General features: G+C 45.0%; 1 protein-coding gene across 2 annotated transcripts in view; it reads left to right on the top strand.

Annotated features, from left to right (window-relative positions):
• Positions 1–5,854: 5,854 nt before the first annotated feature.
• BICRA (BRD4 interacting chromatin remodeling complex associated protein) overlaps positions 5,855–15,119 on the top strand; it is a 52,079-nt gene continuing 42,814 nt past the window's right edge. The window contains exon 1 of one of the 2 annotated variants that reach the window (XM_064503132.1): positions 5,855–6,265. The gene's annotated coding sequence lies outside the window, so the exon portion shown is untranslated. The remainder of the gene's footprint in view (positions 6,266–15,119) is intronic. The other variant, XM_064503133.1, reaches the window with a different exon arrangement.

Raw genomic sequence — 15,119 nt, 5'->3', positions numbered from 1 at the left:
TCCCGCCCGCCGCGGGCGCATGCGCGTGCGCGCGCGCCCGCCGCGCCTCGTGCCGCGCGAGGGAGGGAGGGAGTCTGCGCGCGCGGTCACGTGACGGGAGGGGGCGGGTTGGGCGGGAAAAGGCGGGCGGGAGCGGAGGGCGTGGGTGGCGGCGGCGCCATTTTGGGGAGGGAGAGCGGTGCGGGGAGGAGGAGGAATGGGTGAATAGCGGGAAGAAAGGGGTGGAAAAGGAGATGCGCGAAGGGAGGAATGATTGAGGGTGTGGGAGGGGAGTCTGCGAGGAGAAATAAGGGGAATAAGTGGCTGTGTGGGAGGGAGAGGTGTGAGGGGAAAGAAGGTTTGAAGGGATGTGAGACACCTGTGAGAAAAGCAGAGGTGGCCTAGGAGGAAGGTGAGTGGAAAGGGTAACGCACAAAATAAAAGCATGAGGAGAATAGGAGGTGATTGAATGGGGAAGTGGTTTGTGGTAAGCACAGAGGGAGATGTAGTAGGGTTTGGGGATGAATTTGGGAGAAATGTGTGGGGAAGAGGCTCAAAACTGTCCTAAGAGTTATGGAGTAAAGTACTGAGAAGGTAAAGAAAGGGGTAGGCCATTGGGAAAGGACTATGCAGGTTTAAGGAGAAAAAGTGGAAAGTGGAGAATAGTGAGCAAGGGTAAAAATGGGCATGTGAGAATGTGCTTGTGACTCCAGAAGTAGTTAAACTAAACTTCCTTGTGACTTAAATGCTTTCCTAAGCTAAGGCTTCACAAAATAGATTTAAAAAATCCAGTAAAATGTGCTGCACTTAAAGCTGTTAATCCATTTACAGCTGCTGCAGAGTGCATGTGTAGAAAAGCTTAATATTTCTGGGGAATATCTGATTTTTGGGTGTGCACTGCATGTGGTAATCTGCTTGTCCTTAGAAAATCCAGGGTGTCAGGAGCACTAGCAGTACATCAGGTTGGCAAGTTCTTTCTGGAAGCTTTGGGGATTACTATGATGCATAACTTAGTACATACAGATGAGCTTCTTTATTTAATTGAGCTCAGGCTCATTTTGCATGATTGGGGGGTTTTAATCTGAATATACAGTTCTAACTAAAATGGTTCACTGCAAGTGAAGGATGAACAAACATGTTTTGACCCATGTGCTTCTCACCTAGGCATTTCAGAGCCAGGCTTTGGAAAAGTTATTTATCAAACTTAATTATTCCCATGTAAAATGGGAATAATACTTCATGCAATAGTTATTAACAGATGGCTGAAAAATACCAAGAAATCCCGAGTTCAAAGAAAGAAAAGACAGGTTATTGCAGTTCATCAAGACCTCTTTAAGCACTATCTCCAAACTATTCTCAGTCCCGTTTCATTTTTCCCCACTATTTATTTCTTTAATGTTACAATTTTAAAGATGGGAGCTAGGTTTAATTTTAGTAGGATGTCCTTCTGTCCCGTGGTGTGTTCTAGGCCATTACTGCTCCCTCAGTAGTAATAACGCTCTAACTGTACCAGTGAAAAAGCTCTATTATTGGTATTACAGTCCTGGTCTGGCTGACAAAGCAGTCATCTGGAGCCGCCTGGATCATAGTAATTTGGAAGAAGTGGGAGAAAAATCAACTGAAAGTAAGTAGACTACACCGTTTTAAGCGGGAATGGTGCTGCAGCAACCACTGCTGCTGCAGTCTAGTGGTTAAAGCAGGAATGAGCTGCAGTGATATTAACAAACCTTTATGGGTTCAGGCCTTGAGTACTATTGCATAAAAATGGTATGTAATTGCATTAGTCATCAGCAGTATATTTTAAGCAAACTTAAATAGCTGTGTTTGGTTTTTTATTACTCTGCTTTATGTTTGTTTTGACAAATTTCTCTTGTGAATTTTCATGTCCATATAGGTATAGAAAGAGCAATTAGCTAGTACGCTGCATGATGTGACTAACACTTCTTACAATAGGCCAAGTTTTAACTTAGAATAAATTGGTGCAACTGCCATATTGGTGGGTCTGTTGCATTTCACTCTACCAAAGAATCTGATCCAATGTTAAAGTAACAGGAGGCCGTCACCCTAGGGAGGGCTTCGTGGCCTGGAGAGTACTGAGCTACAGCTCAGGGGGCTGAGGAGGTAGCGGTGATTCTGGCAGGGATTTGCCGCTTCGCTGCAGCGCGTCATTTGAATTCCCCACGACAAAGTTCCCTGTGGCTTTCTGTCATGCTTGGCTGTATCAGCCACACTGTAAAAGTCTTTCTAAGATCAGCTGACAAAAAGTGATGTCTAAGGACAGCATATTTGAATGTGAATAATTCTATGGGAGTTAAAGGGTTTAATCTAACTTGCCTCATCCTCCCTACTTCTGAACAGTGAATTTTAAAGACTGAACTTTCATGCTGTACATGAGGTACACCAAACTGAAGTCATCAAAGTCGCATCCATTTATTATAGCAGAGAACTTGACCCTTGCTTATTCAGAATAGCAGGATATAACTCTGGGGAAGCAATCTGTTACTCTAGTAAAGGCTGCTTAAAGTATATAGGAAAAGAAAAAAAAATGGTTGTAGAATTAGCATAATAAGATACAAAAATCTCTTAAAATATTATTAACACTTCCCACTTGGAAATAACCCCTGTGCTTTAAGAGATCAGTTGATAGCAACATAGTTCAAACTAGCTTCTTTCTTTGAACAATCTTGTCTCATGGGTTACTCTAATTATCACTTACTGTGGCTTTCTGCCAAGTTTTTTAGACATGGCAGACTCCACTGTGTTTTTTTCAGCGCTCTGGAATGGTATGGCAAAGCTAAAGGAAAGAAAATATTCAAGTGTAAATGTGCATTGTATTACTTTAACATTTCTATAAGCGGTATTCTTTACGGAGACTGAAATATGAATACAGAGAGGTTTTTTGTCTCCTTTTGCACACCTACTCGAATTATTTCGACTTCTGAAGTACTTTAGGAACCGGAGCGTGGCCCTCTGTGCTTCGTAATGGTTCCCGATGAGGTCAGCTTTCAGCGGTTGTCTGGCAGGCTCGCAGCAAGGCCACCTACAACCAGGAAATAATAACGATGCCGCTGAAGTGGCGGCGGCTGCTGCCGCCTCAGACCGCGGTCTCCTTCCTCTGTTAAACTGTCACTGCGCTTGGTTAGCGCTGCACTTTTATACTGTAATGCACCAAAATAAACCCCTCCGTAGTCCCACCCAGGTATAAACAGAATGTATATCTAATTCAAATTCAGCCAATCAAAGGGTATAAACAAAGCAGAAAGCCCTGCCTCCAGATTATTAATTACTCACGCTGGTCAATCACATTTAACCTGTCTAATCAGGATGCAGGGTAATGCATCTGGCCCTTCCCATTCCTCTCTGAGCTGCTCCACTTTTGGCCAATCGGCAGCGGCGTCTCTTCCTCCGGCAGAACCAGTTTATAATTGGTATGTTGAGGACCCTTGGTTGAGCTGTGCTTTGTGCTGCCTGAGCACAGAGCCAGTTTAGGATTGTGCCTGAAAACGCAGCAGCGCGGAGCGTAGTCGGCGCGTAAAATTAGTAATACTAATAAAAGAGACTGCTCGCCTGGAGCTTTCGGCAGAGCTAGCTTCCCTGCTGCCCAGGACAGTCCTGGGTTTTCCTGGCTACTGTATCTTCACGATCAGTTGTAAAAGTATAGTATTGTAAGTGTATAATATGTGGATGTGACTTGCATTTTTATTTTTATCTGAACAATAATTGAGCCAAATTTGACCAGTGTGTTTTGTCCAGCACTGTGTTTAATGTTAGTAGAAAACATTTTTTTAAATGTTTCCCTTAAGCAGGAAATACTGAAGTTTGTTTAAATACAACTTTCTCCTTTGCACATATGTATACACATAAAAAATTGTGTGTGTATATATATAAAAAATATCCTTTGTAGCTAAAAAAAGAAAAAAACAAACAAAAAAAACCCCAAGAAAGATAAATCCCTCTGTGCCCACCTATGAAGTGTGAAAGGCTGAGTCCTACCAGTACTTCTGCGTGTGCTTCGCTTTGGATGTGTGATTTAAAAACGTCAGTGCTTCCAGGACCAGACTCGGGGTATATCAGGAGGAAACTGTAGGCCTGTGATAAATAGTGAGGAATGTACGTATTGCAAGTGAAGTTCACTCCTTCATTCCTGTTTTAATTCCACATCCTTCCTCAGCCAAGATTTAGGATGGCGGAAATTAGCTGGAGGAACTTATTTTATAGAAGTATGATTTATGCCTACTCAAGAATATAGAAAAGAAAAAATTTAGAAAAAGTTGGAAATCATTATTTAAAGATGTAAATGAACATAGTCATGTTGTGTTTCTCCAGAGAAGACAGCCACTTTGCTGTGTCAGTATTTCTTTTGATTTTTAGTAATACCAGTGTTCTTTGTCCGGGTGACACAGTAATGAGTGTATTACAAGTAATCGAGAACACTTTATGGTTTATTTATTTGTGTCACTTTAATTGCTTCATTTTTTTAATAGCAGGAACAATATAATTAAAAAAAATATATCTCCTCAGAATGCCAGTGGATCTTAGTCATTACAGATTTTTGAAGTTGTATTCTCCTCTTTCCTCTAGATGTAATTTTTCCTGTATCAGTCCCTGCATCTTTTAGAAGGCAGAGATTTTTTGCAAAATGTGCATGTTGCAGATGTACCTTTAAAAATACTTTTTTAAAAAGAAAAAAAAAGTAATGTGCTGGTCCTGGCATTTCTAAAGTCTTGATGCTTAGGCTTTCATTCAGTAGGGAGTACTTGCTAGGTCCTAATCTTCTGATACTCTCAAGGATCTACTCAAACAGCAAGAAAAGAATAATTGTCGAGTTTTAACATCTTCTCCCCCACCTGCCCCTCCTTGGCAGGGCCTAAAACTGCTGCTAACGAACTGAGAGGAAAACTTGCTGGTCTTAAAGGGATTGGTCTTAGAAGGTATGTTTGTTTTCCCCAAATAATGGGGGGGGAGACCTTATCTGAGGCCCAGTTCTGAGGAGCCGATAACCTCCATCTGTCGTGGAACCGCCAGGTCTTCCCTGCGGCAGCAAAGGCTTTGAGAAATTTGACAGCGTTTTGAGAAGGTGTCGAAATCCCGCTGGCCGCTTCCAGGCTTTGTGCGCCCTCGGAGGGGTCTGGGGTCAGGGTCGGAGGCGGCGGGACGTGGCCAGGGCCTGGTGCGGGTCAGCCGTCCCTCTGGGGAGCGAGCATGGTGGAAATGCGGTACTGAAAATACTTGTCGTGCGGCGTCTGTCAGTACTGGGGTGATTAGCGGTGGTAACGTGTTTGGAGCAGTCCGTGATGCTGGCTGTGTACAGGGCCTGAGAGCGGCTAGCTTTAAAATTCCTCCATTTGAGCGATACAGAAGCAGTTTTTCAGTGAGCCTTTAAGTGGGCCAGCAAGTTATGAAACGCTTTGACCACCAATTGCACGTTTATATTTGGGGAGCCCGGTCGGCTTCGGTGTCCCCCGCAGCTCAGGGAAGGGTTTGCCTCGTCCTTCCCGAGCCATTTCCTGCCGATGTGGGATCTGGGGAGCCGGCAGCAGGTTTGGCTCTGCCTGTGACACGTAATTCAGCGTGTTTAAGTGTTTTGCATATCCCGGTGTGAACGTATCAGGATGAAACCTGGTGGCCTGGGAGGCCGGATGGTTGCCGGGCCTTGTATGAGCTAAACGCGTCTTTGAACTGTTCCATCTTTGCTGCCTTGAGATGCAGCGATTCAGCTAGCGCAGCTCCCGCTGCCTTTTCCCCTTGTAATTCGGGGTCGTTGGGTTTGGGGCTGGTTTTGTGTCTCTTTTAATCCCACCCGGGAAAGAAACGCGCGTCGGTGGCGGCGCGGGGAGCCGGGAGCCGGGGCGGTGCGGTTCGGGGCGGCCGGGCGGGCCGGGCCCTGGCGGCCCCGCGCTGAGCCGAGCCTGCCCTGCCCGGCCCGGCCCGGCCCTGCCGCCGCGCTCGCCCGCCGGGCTGCGGGGCTGTTTTGAACGCGAGGGGTGGGGCGTCGCGCATGCAAATGCCGCCAAGGGGGTGGGAGCAAGCGGGGGGAGACGTTTTTTACATGTATGCAGAGGTGTGAGCGAACTGGGTTTTTTTTTTTCTCCCCCTTTTCCTTTTTTTTTTTTTTTTTGTTTAAATCAATGCGGCGGCGGCCGGGCGCCCCGTGCCGCGGGCGGCGGCGATGCGATCAGGCACTGCGCTGAACCTCTATGTGTCCGCAGCCCGCTGGGGTCCTGCCTCCGGAGCCCGTGCGGGGATGTCTCGGAGACCCCGCGCCGACTGCTGCTCAAACATCACGGTGAGTTTGTTACAATGTAGCAATTTCTCTTTAAATCTCTTAACTCTCCCCACCTGCAGCCCCGGGCTGTGACAGGGCGCGAGGCGCCGGGGGGGCGGGGGGGTGGGAGCCGTGCCCCCCTCCCGGCGCAGCATCCCCGCTGCCCTCCCGCTGCTCCCCCGATCCGCGTCCCCCCCAAACAGCCTCCCGTCTGCCGGTCACGTCCACAGAACACGGCGCCGCTTCGGGAAACGACACGCAACCCCCCGCGGCCGCCCGCCCGCCCGCGCGGGGGGGGACGGGGGCGCCCCGAGCCCCGCTCGCGGCTCCCCGCAGCCTTCTGGAATCACCCTTCTCGTCCCCACCTCCTCCCGAGCCAAGGGGGTGGGGGCTGTGGGAAGGCAGGGGGAGGGAAAAAAAAAAAAAAAGAAGCTGCTAGTTTGCCGTGCTGGATGATTATGACTCGGAATCGCTGTCGCGGTTGAGGTTACAAAGCTATCGTCTGGCTGCTCGTCCCCCCCGTCCGCTCCTTCGCCCCAGTAAGCGACAGCGATGCCCTCGCGTGGGTCTTGCGCTCGCTTTGAGCGCAGACGTCTTCACGTAGAAGCAAAGCAGAAGGTTTTCGGTGTCGGGATTAAAAATCTCGCTCTTGGTGGTCGCCGCTCCGCAAGGCGCTGCCAGCGGTGCACGGGGGGCTGACACGGTAGTGTAGAAGCAGGTGTGAAGCTCCACTGAGTACAGGCGACCTGCCAGGGGTGGCACATCCTCCCCTCGCTCCCCTCTTTCTTGGGAGATCTCAAACTCGCGTCCTGGCCTTGTTCTGCAAACCTGAGTTTGTCCACTCAGCGCTGATTTATTAGGGGAAAAAGTACAGTACAACATGATTTTTGCTGATAAAAGTAACTAAATGAATTTTTATATCAAATGGGTACCTTATTACTTTTTATAGTTCTGAAGTTCTTTCCTCAGTGCATTAAAAATACATTAGCTGAATAAACTACAGTTCATTGCTCTTCAAATTCTCTTGCAGTTTTCATTTGTATGCCACTTAGAGCCTAATGTTTAAGTGATAAAAAAATATTTTCAATAGTATTTTGGCTTTTCCTTTTGTGCGTGAATGATTCTGGACTTGTGGTTATGTTCTTGTTTTTTGGGGTTTTCAGTTTCCTTGGATGTGCAATTATAGCACACCAGCTTCTATTTCATCATCTTTCTTCTTTTTGCCCTTTTGTTCGCTGTAGCTTTGTATATTCTGCTTGTTGTCAAATCTGATAAATCTCTGTTGGCATTTAAGGCAGTATCTGGGTACCTATACGTGCTGTTTACCATTATAACTTTTTTGTTTCACTGAAGAGTGGTAGCTGAACTTGTGGAATATATATTTGATCCACAGTAAAACTGAGGGTTTTTTTTTTCCCCAAACCAGTTCAAATACCCTGGGACTGAATGTCTTCTCTTGACTCTTCCTGTGCAATTGATTCAAATGGCTTTGGTCAAAGTCATGTTGCTTGTACTGTTCTCGAATGATATTTCTAACCGTATCAGTGGTGCCTATCAAAACTGCCTGTCTGGCGTCACGTATACGAGGAAAGGTGTTTGGTATCTTCTGATGAAGTGCTGAGATGCACCGATCCAGTTCTGTGGGGTCAGGATGAGTACTTAAAATAAGATGTCTTTTTTTGTGCTGTTTTCCCATCCATTGATTTCTATATTGAAATTTTCTGTTTGCATTTCAAAACTGAAAATATTTTAACTTCTGCTCTCAGTTTTTTATTATTAAACTAGTTGTGCTGATTTTTGATTTTTCTAGAATGAGAAGACAGAGTAATAGAGAGACCCTTATTCTGCTTGCTATTTAGTATTATTTGTTCTTTAACTTCTGTATAATAGACAGGTAGGTGATCTTAAAAGGCCTGAGCAGCCAAGTATTTCACAGTAACAGATCTATGTATTTTTTCAGATTACATCATTTAGTATCGAAATTCTACAGTAGCCTCTACGTTCTGTTCTCCGAGGTCTTGCTGAAGCAGATCATTCTGTTATAACTAAGACTAATGCAACTTTCTGAACTGATGGCATACAGCAGCTTTGAACTGCTGTCTTTCTCTCCTCGGTTTCCTCCCCCTTTCCCTTTTTAAAGAAGTGAAGGGTGGGGGGGGGTGGAAGGAGCATTCTGGTTCCAAAAAAGAAGAGAGGACTTGATCATTCTTGGCTGCTATTTTCAGGGCTGTAGTTCAGGCACATGTGGCATTTGCATGAATGCTCCTCAGCAGCAACTGAGTCCCAGTCTTTTCAGTCTTTTGCCAAATATTATCTTGCTGCTTTGCCATTTGGTGCTGATCCACTATTTTCTGCCAAGTGGGAGCTGGAGGTTCACAATCTTTTTTGTTGTTTTGTTCCAGAAGTAAATGTATTTCTCATAGTAGACAGCTAGGAATGGTTGGACAAGTCAAAGTTAATTGAAAACACTAAAACATGGTATTCTTGTTATTTTATTTGGATCAGAATTATCATAGCATCCCCTGTCTTAAAGCCAAACATATTCTTTATTTCAGAGCATTAATATGTGAAATTTTAAACGATACACTTGTTTGAGCTCTTCCCCCTTCCACCCTCCCACCCCACACGTACACACCCTGTGAAATATCCCCTGAGTATGGAGGCTAAAAGTAAAGAAAATCTACTGTAGACTTTCTTTTACGGGGCTAGAAGGAAAAATTCAGCACAGAGAGAGCACCATTTGTACAGATTCACGTTTCTTTCTCCTGAAATAGTGGTTCAGATATTAGGGGAGAAATCTGGCAATTTGAAAGCATGCAACTTTATTTTCATCTTTCTCTTGAATGATCTATTTATATTTGACCAAGAACGTTCTTTCCATCATTTTAATAAAAAACAGAGGGGAAATCATGTACGAGCTCCATCGTGTGTGAAAGAAACACTTTGCACTAGAAACATTCTGGAGACAGAGTAAACATCCTCTGTGCCTGTGAGCTGAAGCCTCACTTCTGCAGCCTCATGTTCAGTGAGAGGACTCAGGTTTACTAGGAATCTCTGCAGATGAACAGGTTTCACTTCTACATATGCTGCAGGGAAACCCTAGATACTACCGCATCTTGTGCGGCTTTAATCCTTTGCAATATACTTGCATTTCTCATGAAATGCATGGAGAAATGGTCTGTTTTTATTTGGAACTTTAAAAACCTTCAAGTCTAATGGGGGGAAAAACAAAGAATGATACCATTTTTTACATGGAGCTTTTATGGAAGCTTTATACCAGTTATGTAACACACTTCCTATTGTGTGGATGAGATTAGACTTTCAAAGTACTTTCTTCATCCCTAATTTTTCCCGAGGAAAAAATTCCTTGGAAATTGTTTGTAACTGGATGCAAGAGTTGCTTGGATCCGGGTGATTATTTGCTTCCTTTGGAGAGTAGCGTCCTTGTTTACATACAAACTTTTCCTTTCCACTTGGTTTTTCACAATGTGAAAAAGTCTCCTTAGAAAAGAGGAAGATTCAAAATATGTTCTCAAAATTGTCACATTAACAGAGTAGAATATTCAAAGTAGAATTCTAGACTAGTTAAATTTCATAGCGTAATACAGTGAAGTTTTTTTATGGACAGATTGCAGTCACAGGTGTGAGTTTTACAGCACTCTGAAAAGTCAATAGTTTGGTATGGAGCTTCATTATTTCTGTATAAACCAGTCAGCTTTGGGCCTGTATTCTTGCATAGACAATGCCTCTTTATTTTTACATTTTAACAACCTTTTCCCGCTATTTCGTCAAAATGGAGACATTAATGTCAAAATGTATGACATTAAAATACTACTGTTAGCTCGTGACTGGCTTAGTATTCAGTCCCAGTCCCGGCTCACCTGCGCTTTCCCCTCTGACCGTAAGCCTTTGGGCACTAAAGCAGTGCAGTGGGAAACTTGTCCCGCAGTTCCCGGCACACCTTTAATTCACGGTAACTGGGGGAATACCGAAGGCAGATTGAAGGCTTTCAGAGCGGCGAGACGGTGGCCAATTAATTGTAATGCGCTGGTTGAGTTTGCCAGGACTTCTTCATTAACAGCACTGTAACGTTAAAAGTTAGCATAGGCGAAGAACGCGTGCTGCTTAGGCTCTTGTCAGGGTTAACATAATTAACGAACCTTGTGTTTGCTTGCTTGAGGGAGGGAGGAGAAGGATGGGTTCTAGTGCTGTGTAACACATGCCAAAATCCTCTGGCGTGAGGAGGACTTCAGCATCCGTGTGGTGAGAACCACTGCCATGCATCAGTAATCTTATTGGTGGTACCATAGAGCAAGTGATTGCTATGGAGACTGAGCTAGCGTTTCATCTCTTGAGGTGGTCCTTCCACCCAGGCCCGTTGGTTACGCGGTGCGGGGAAAGCTTTTGTTCTTGTTGCCCGTTTTGTACCTGCTCTGTAAATAAACAGAGGACTTTGGCATCCAGAGCTGTCACACTAGCGCCTCTTACCAATTCCGAATGCAAGGAGACACCGAACGCTGGTACTTTGAAATTTCCTCTTTTCTGCATTGGTTTTTTTCTTTGCAGAGGGTTCATTTCACTGAGTAATCAGAGAATTATATTTGTAGTCTGATACAGAGTCTAAAGACAATCTTCATATATCAGCTGTGTTAGGGACCATTTCTTTTCATCTTCAGTAATAAAAGAAGCGACTCTAGGAACAAATTTTTCCTTCACCTATTTGCATGTGACTGCCACTAAAATCAGCAGATGTCTTAGCCATGCTCGTTTGGAGATAGCTTGGCCCACAAAAGTACAGGCTTCACGGAAGGGGCTGCGGTGCTGAGGGAAATGCGTTGGCCTTTGCTGCGATATTGTTTGGCCTTTTAGTGCCAGCCAGCGATCCACGCAGAAGTTGTAGTTCTCTTCCTTTCTGTGGGAAATACCTGATTTCATCTGTTAATTGCGAGTTATGATGTCCCTTCAGCCTCAGAACTGCTGTCTTTTTAACCTGAGGTTGTGCCCTGTCTCGGAACCGGAGGGCCGGTACCAGTTTAGTCCTCTGCGTACGTAGCTTTCTGTGGGGCCGTGGAGCCGCGTGGCGCGCAGGGTAGCGGATGTATTGAAGGGCTGTCTCTTCAAAGAGGTAAACAGCGATTTTAATGCACTAAATAGAAGTACAAATAGCTTTACTCTCAATACAGAATAGGCTCATCTGTTCTGTAAATAATATTGGTCATCGCTGTAACTTTGGTCAAGAGTACGGAGTGTGGACTTGGAAGGGAGGAATACCTATGTGTCTCCGATCTATCTAGACCCAAACGAGCCACTGACTCGTGTGCTGTCTCAAAGAAAAATCCTGCCTACGTAGTCTCTTACAGGTGGAAATGAGGGTCTAATACAGCCAGTACTTCTGTCTCTGCAGCTTAGGCAAAGAGCAGTGACCTGGGCAGTGTCTTTCAGTATGCTCTGCTGGCCTGCCTCTTTCTCTTTGGTAAAAGAAAAGGGCGCGTGGGGCTGTCTTGGAGCATGCGGTGCTGTCTGTCTGCAGAAACACTCCTGTTCACGCTGTTAGCCTGAGTGAGAGCTTCAGTTCCCACCTACCTGGACTTTCAATTATCTAGACTGCCTTCTGACCCGGACACCTAGCAGACACGCAGAAACCCCGTCTGGATTGTGCTGGGACCCCAAAAGTCCAATTTATCCTATTGGAAAAGAAGCAAAAGCCGTGTGCCAGAACTTCATAATTGTGGCTGGATTTTATATGCAATACGGAGTTGTTAGGATGCGGTGTGGGTCTCTTGTGGTATGGATTTATCTTGAATATACCTATCTAATAGCTGAAATACTCCAGGATCCTTGACTAGAACAGCCAAAGCTACAAGTGATCAGAGCTGTCTAGCTCCTGGGCCCGTTTCTGGTGCGTTTGTGCAAATGGGAACCTGCTCTTCCTCTACCTGGGCTCTGTTCTCCTGCTGACTACCGGTGGCTGGACAAGGACTTGACAGCTTGAAAAATCACCTGCACCTTCTCCCTCTAGGCCTAGGCTTGTTAGGGTGAAAGATACCTTTGCCATCCCTTGCTCTCCCCGCAGCTGTATTCCCTGTGCGGTGTATAAAACTTGTGTAGCAGCGTTTAATAACAGTCCTGGCTACAGATGAACATGAAGCAGAAAGGGCTGCCTCCGTTCAGGGCAGCTCTATCCCTCTGTGAACTTTCTGGCCGCTGCGAGGAAGCGTTTTTCCTCCCGCCTGCTCTCCCGGTGCCCCCTCCTCCCGCAGCAGCCGAATGAAATTGACCTGATTCTTGTCACTTTCACTGCTGTCCGGAGAGAGCTGAAAATCTGCCACGAAAACAAGACTCTCGTGAGCTAACGGGAGCCCCGGCGGAGGCCGCGGAGCTGGCTGGCTGCGGGAGGAGGGCAAAAATACTTTAGTTTACATTCAGTACATGTTTGAAAGTTGTTTCTGCTACCATAAGTAGTTGAAACATTCATTGTGGTTTTGGAGAAAAGGTCATAGATCTGCACATGATGATGCATTCACCTGGAAAAAGCTTTTTTGCTAATTTTGGACAACTGGATTTCTTGAGCATTTTCTGAGGAGAACAGTATGAAATTGCTGAACAACTTAAGAAATGTGTTAAAATTATTTTATCTCAGTTGTCATTAGAAATGGTTGTCATTGAAGGTTTTTCAGTCAGCTTCTTGGAAGGGGGTGTTACAAGTTCAGACCTGTTTCCTGGTAGGACGGTCTTTGTATTTCTCCTTTTTTCTCCTCCTTCCTTCTGAAACTGCTCTCCCCCCTCCCCACCCCAGTAAAAAACCTGCATTCATATTAATTGGCCTGTTTTTGCGCATCTGCTCTAGGAGGCATGGGACTCATAAATCTTTGCGGTACAGGCATTCCCTCCAGGTCAGGGCTAGTGTACAGTGATGGGGAAAACCTGTGTTTTATGTCTGTATTGGATTTACCTATTCGGTGGATCAAGGTCATAAGTCTCCGAGGGCTGTCACACCTTTCACTGGTATGAAATTATCTTTAAAATGTATTAGATAACAAAAAGATTAATAATATCTGCAAATTTGAACCAAAAGACAGGCCAAAACAAACAACCTCAAGGCTGCTTATTGTCTAGGTAAATCGGGAGTAGTGTTTCCAGATCTGGAAATACTGTTTTTTCTCCTCATCCAGCAAGTGCAGGGGAATGCAGTGCTTGCTCGTGCTCTCCTTCCCTGATCCTTCCCCCCCAGGTTCCCCCCTCCTTCCCCCAAAGAGAACACTTTGCCTCCCATTGTATTCCTCCTCCTCCTGCTGTGGTCGAGGGAATGCGAGTCTGGAAATGATTTCAAGCAAAATGTTACAAGTAAATACTGCGCGTTGGGGGAGGGAAAGCGAGGGAGAAGAGACGGAGGGCAGCCAGGCACGGAGTCCCCATTGTGAAGAGGAAGGCTCCCTGACCTAGAAATGAGACGTTTCCAGTCACCACCTAGAGACGGGGCAGCGCTGCTAGGGCAGAACTGGAAATCCTTCCAGACAGCGTTATTTCACCTCCTTTTTGCGTGTACGTGTTTTGTTTTAAAGGGGCAATCTGTCATATGCATAAAAACGGACCGATAGTGAATGAGTTATGGCGATCCTAAACATGAGGAAAATTTACTGTGGTATTTTTAATTTTTTTGAGTTCTAGTTAACCTAGAAAGCATTCTCAAAAATACTTCTGCTTGAGCATCTCGCTCTCCGTTCAATTTTTGGGATTTCTATTAAAGAGGCTCCCACAGAAATATCAGATGTCATTCTGGAACACCCCTCGCCTGAAGCTGTCATTCTGTTTGTGGCTTGAGGAAGACTAAGAACCAAAGTTTGAGTTTTCTTCCTGTTTCTACCACTTACTAGGCACTCCTGGTGGGGAAGTGGGGTGACTCTCTTGGATTCTCTGTCTGTAAAAATGGCAGCGGTGATAAAAATGCTTTAAACTTCAGGTGTAGAATTAAGAATCAGCTATCTGTTTTTAGAGTAATTTCTAAGGGAATAAGAATACAAATTGCTTCCTTATAAGTCTTTTTTGCTTTGTCTGTTTGAGAATCTTTACTAAAAGAGTCTGGAAAATCTTTTTTCCTTCCTCGTGTGATCTTTGTAGCTTAAAAAAGAAGGAATCTCTGTATGAAGGTACGTGGACTTTGGCTTCCTTTGGGAGCAAGTGCTGCAAGTTACTGCTGGGGTCGGGGCAGTCCTGCTGTTGAGCATTACTTCATATTTTGCCCCTGTTCAGTTAAGTGTGTTGCAGGCCCCATGCCTGTTACTACCGACACGGAGGGCTGGGACTTGAACAGAAACTTTTTGAGCCTTGCTAGGTTACTTTTGTGATTTCTTTGTCTTGTACGTGATAATTAAGAAACACAAAGTGCCCTAAAAACATTCAAAGCATAACACATAAAGATCAGGCTGGTGTGTGCTTCTTGACACGTCCTGTCAGTGTACATCAGTATATTGCCAGATGCTGATACTGTCACAGTAAATGTAGAGAGGATGGCGTTTATGTGGAAGGGGAGGAGAGTGTTTGGAAGCTCATCATGATGGAGAAATCATAACAAACAAACTCTCTTTAAGGAATGTATTCTATAGTGCAGCAAAGGACAAGTGTCTTTACATTAAACATTCTCGTAAGAAATTCTAAAAAAATGTAACCTTAGTCACCTCAAATTTTATTTGTTTACTGGAGATTCGTGGGATTGGAACTCCTGGAGTCTATTCAAAAATGCAATAGTTACCCTTATGTAACAAAAGACGGGGGTTTTTTCTTGTCTATTTTCAGTGAAGCTTAAGGAAATTAGGCATTCTAATTTCAGTGGAAGTTGGGAACCAAAATTCCTTGTGGCTGGAATTTTAAAAGTACT

Source organism: Dromaius novaehollandiae, chromosome 34, assembly GCF_036370855.1.
Source record: "Dromaius novaehollandiae isolate bDroNov1 chromosome 34, bDroNov1.hap1, whole genome shotgun sequence".
Taxonomy (NCBI): domain Eukaryota; kingdom Metazoa; phylum Chordata; class Aves; order Casuariiformes; family Dromaiidae; genus Dromaius; species Dromaius novaehollandiae.
This window is presented reverse-complemented; position numbering and strand designations above follow the sequence as displayed.